The following is a 4859-nucleotide window of genomic DNA, read 5'->3' as shown; positions in this document are numbered from 1 at the left end:
TCTATCCCCTACTTTCTCTCTATCTCTTTCACGCACACACATAGCCATTCCCCTATCCCCCCCCACATAGTTCTCTTTTGCAACTTAGATCTTAATAGTGCATGTGCACTATAGTGCGTGTGCACTATAGCGCGTACGCACTATTTAGAACTAAGGTTTAAATAGCACATGCGCGCTATAGGGCATACACGCTATAGGGTGCACGCACTATAGGGCGCACATGCTATTTAAACCTTAATTAAACCTAAGCCTAAGGCTTGGTTTTTGCCTTGGAGATCCAACCCAAAGGTTTGGATTTGATGAACAGGCCTGAGACGTGTTTTCCAACAAACATACAAAAAATTATTGTTTTTTTCTTCTGTGCTCCCCCTTCAAGATTTCTCATGGTTGGGTATCAATAAGATCAGGTTACACAGCATTATAGATCTCTGTGTTAGCTATCCAACCATATAATTTATTTTTAATTTGAACTATTTCAAGCCTTTCATCTATAATTTCTTTTGAATGTATGTTCATTTTTTGTCAAAAACCACCATGTACTAATTGGGCTATAGATTTTAGCTCGTTCATCGAATTTTGTAATAACTTAATTTTTTAGAAACTTGACTCCATTCTACACACTTTGAAAAAAAAAAAAATTTGATTTTAGATTAGTTTTTCAATTATTTCTAGGGGGAGCACACATATATTTCACTTTTTTGGGATGTGTCTAGTTAAAAAATTCATTAAAAAAAAAAAATACACATTATAAAATTACCCCGAAAAATTTGGGATAAACTACATAGTGTTAAGTAACTTTTGACCAGAGCGATTAAATAATTTTTTTTAAAAAGTTAAAATTTTAGGGGGGCCCACACTTTGTACTGTGTTATGTTTTTTTGGAATAAACAATACCACTTTTTGTGGCCCCCTTTTTTGAGGACCTAAAACTAAACCATTTTGAAAAAAAAATTAGTAGTTTAGAAACTAGATTCAAAGGACTATGACTTTTTTTTTTGTCATATCTAAAAATTTTGAGCGTAACTATCTTCAAATTCTTGTTGAAGTTCAAAATTTGCAGATTTCAGGAAAAAGGTGTCCACTTATACCCCCCTTTTGGCACCACAACTTTGTGCACTTACCCATTAGATTGAAACCGGTGGTTGAAGTCAGTTATAGCCTGTGGTAATTTCCCTGACCCTCCTAATTTCTCTTTTAGGGATGTTATTGCATTAAAGTATCCCCTAGAATGGAGAAGGTCTGGTCTTGTTGAATATGCATGCTTATATCCACAAAAGAAATATTCTTTTTTGAGTTGTCATTTGGTCCATAGACATTGATAAGTCTAAAGGAGAGAGAGTTGTTCCAATTGACTACTTTCAGGCTATGCCAATACTTTTCAGCCTTTAAGATTTCTACTTGGAAATTTATTGGGTTCTAGATGATGATCAATCCGCCAGAAGCCCCTTTAGAAGGGACTCTAGTTAGTTTCCTCTAGCCCATTAGTGTTCTAAGCTTGTCTAGTTCTAGGTTACCTAATTTAGTTTCTTGAATAAGAGAAAAATTTGGATGAAATCTATTAATACAATTTTTTTTTAAGTTGTTGCTTGCTAGGGGCATTTAGGCCTCTAAGATTCTAGGAAAGGATCTTCATGCCTCTTTGGGAAGGATCTTCCCCTTCCTAGGGTTGAGAATGTTGGTTAGCTTTGTTTGCCCTTTCGCTGTGGCAACTTTTTTTTTGTAGTTCCTATTGATATTTCCTCCCTCTCTTTTTGTAAGTCTGTGTGACTTGTGGGACTTCAAAGGTCGGTTCTAATTGTTCTATGCCCCCAGCAATTGAATCCAGCTTAAAGCTTCAACATCTCTCCTAACGTCTTCAAAATTATAGTTCTCTCGCCCCAGTTCAAGAAGTTTTTTAACCAGCTCCTCTTTGCATTCATCCAAGACTTCCTCATCCAATTCTTCATAGAATGCATCATTGAGGTCTATTGTAAGTTGATCTAGGTAGTCAATCTGATCTCTTTTCTCTTCTGATACCTCCTCAACTTATAGATTGGCCTTCTTCATTTGTTCATCCTTCTTTAGGTCATCAGTAATTCCTTGTTTAGTTATTTTTGGTCAAGGTGTTTTCCAAAATTTTGACAGTCTTTTGCCTCCAGTGATATTTCTTGAATTGGTCTCAGATGTTCTTGTTTCTTCTTGGTCCTTAATCATACTGCCCTCAAGCCTTTCCAATGTCACTACTAGAGTTGTTGCTGAAAAGAGGCACTCATTCTCCATTTCTTCAATGGTGGTTATGTTTATTATTTGCCCTTCCTTCTTTTCAACACTCGGTGTCTGAGTATTTCTCTTCCAGTGCTTCATTTTCTTGTTACACTTTCTTGGTTGACTACTTCTTTTGGGATCCTTATCACTCTTCTTCTCTGGAGTGCATTGTTGAGCTAATATAATTTAATCAATAGTACCATTTATTATTAGTACAATCTTTGCCTCTAGAGATTTAATGTGTGTCAAGCTCTCTGTTATCTCAAATATCTCTGTTGATATATTGTTCTTATCTACTCTTAGGAGTGAAACTTGTTGCTCTAGATGCTTCATAAGTTTTGAATCTTCTTTGTACCTCTCCTGAGCCAATTGGTTAACTTCATCTAGATTCATAATCATTGGCTCCTTGTTTTCCTCTTTTTGATTGTTTTGCAGAATAGGTTCCATAACTTCTCCATCTTCTAGTGCATCCTTGATAATGATTGAACTAAGAACTTTTGTAATTTACTTTGTAGGGTTTTTGGTAGGTCTCCTATGGGGTGGAATATGTGCTCCTTCTGTTGTCTTTGGATATTGTTTTGCCATATTAGTATCCAAATCCTCTTCTTTGAAATCTGAGGTGTTGGTTGCCTCTTTTTGTTTATCTCTGAGGATCTTAATGTTATCAATTGAACCTTTATAGAGTGAGTAATTGATCCTATATGTGGATCTATTAGAAATGATTTTGGTGAATTTTTGGCCATAGAATTATGGTTTTAGACACACCGATAGTTTAAATAAATTTGTATTTACATTATGGGCTTCATATCCCCATAAGCCACCAAGAGCTTCCCTAATTGTGATGAATAAATTTATATCAATAAGCTCTACTGGGGTATTTTCTAATGTGATCCTAACTAGAAACTTGCAGGGGGTTATTGAATCTACATTATAATTTGGGAACCACTTTATAAAATTCAAGCTATGCCCTTTATGAAAACAGAGGGGAGTTTTTAGTAGAGGCCAACTATATTATGCATCCTTACTCTCTAGATAAATTAGATTATCTAGAGAGAGAGGTCATACTTGTTTACTGAAGAGGGACTTTAGTTTCTTCAATAAATTCCCATTATTAGATTTAGGGCCCATCCATAAAGCATAAACCCCTTTCTGCACACAATCAGCCCATAGTCGTTTGCATATCTTGTTGCTAAATACATGACCATTGGTGCTGTTGACTCTGTCATTTTGTCTTTGAGAGCCCTGGTTACTATAATTTTGTTTAGCAAAACTCCCAAATTGGAAATTAGGTTTTGATAATGCTTCTAGACTTGGAGGTGGCACCTGGCAGGGAATTTTATTAATAGAGTTGGAAAAGATGTGCTGGGAAGATTTAGGGCACACAACCTCGCCTTTTTTAAACTGTGTTTGATGATATTGCATCTCTCCAAGGATCTTGTTTTTATTTTTAAAATCTTTGCCTCGCAGATTAAGACCTAGAGGCATGTTGTTTGCATCAAAAATTATATCAGGCTTTAGGTTGTTGCTAGCCTTCCTAATTTTCAGTTGTATTTTCAATTGTAGAGAGATTCCCCTTGCATATTTATTTTGAGCATACCTTGTTTTGTTGAAGAAGACCTCCTATCTGTGGATTACCTCCTCGGAGGTGCTTTCCATGGGCCCCGTTCTAGTTCTCTATGGGGATTTCCACTCTTTCTTCCTTCTTGTTACAAGCTCCCAATTCTTGCCATCCTGTTTAAAACTTCCTATGTTTGTGATGTGCTAGGCAATTGTTGTTTGTCTGATTTCATGCACCTAAATGAATGATTCAAAAATGTTATGCTATTCACCTCCTTGTAACACTTCAAACTAATTTATGGTCTGCAAGGTAAGAAGACCTAATTGCTTGCCCTTGGTGGGGATGCTTAGAGTTGATTGTTTGGCAAGGAATTTTGTTCGGGCCTTTAAATGCCCAACATTTAAATTTTTAGTCTTTTTCATTCTATCTACATTTTTTGCGTTATTTGCATTTCCTTCCATTTTTTGCTTGCACAATTTTTAACATTTAAAAAAAAAAAAAAGAGTAGAAATAAATAATTATATTAATAAATTATATAATTGTCTAGGGTATGTTTTTTCAAGCATGTATAGTTAATAACAAATTTCAATATTTTATAATAGTTTTATAATAAATTGAATAATAATTTTTATAAGATTTGGAAATGTATACTATTATGCCTTAAATGAATCATTAAGTAAAAAATATCTCAAGTATAGTACATTTTATGATATTTCTTTATAAAAAATTGAGTAATATTTTTATATAAGATTTAGTAATGTATGATATGACTTCAATGAATATGAAAAATGCTAAAAACAAAGTTTAAAGTAGATGCATATTAAAAATCATTTAGTTATCATTATAATGTACAATTATGTTACAACCTAGTTTTAAAATCAATAATAGTAATATTAAATCTAGTTATATTAAAATATAACAAAAGTAATAGTATGTACCATATATTAGCGCTAAGTTCGAACATTCAACATAAATAAATAAATAATATTAAAATACAACAAAATATTTAATTATCACAATCTCAAGAAACAAAAATAAGGTAAAAATAAGTGATGTA

The sequence above is a fragment of the Cupressus sempervirens genome, chromosome 3 (assembly GCF_028749045.1).
Source record: "Cupressus sempervirens isolate cs-2001-9-10 chromosome 3, ASM2874904v1, whole genome shotgun sequence".
NCBI lineage: Eukaryota > Viridiplantae > Streptophyta > Pinopsida > Cupressales > Cupressaceae > Cupressus > Cupressus sempervirens.
Note: the sequence above shows the minus strand (reverse complement) of the source record.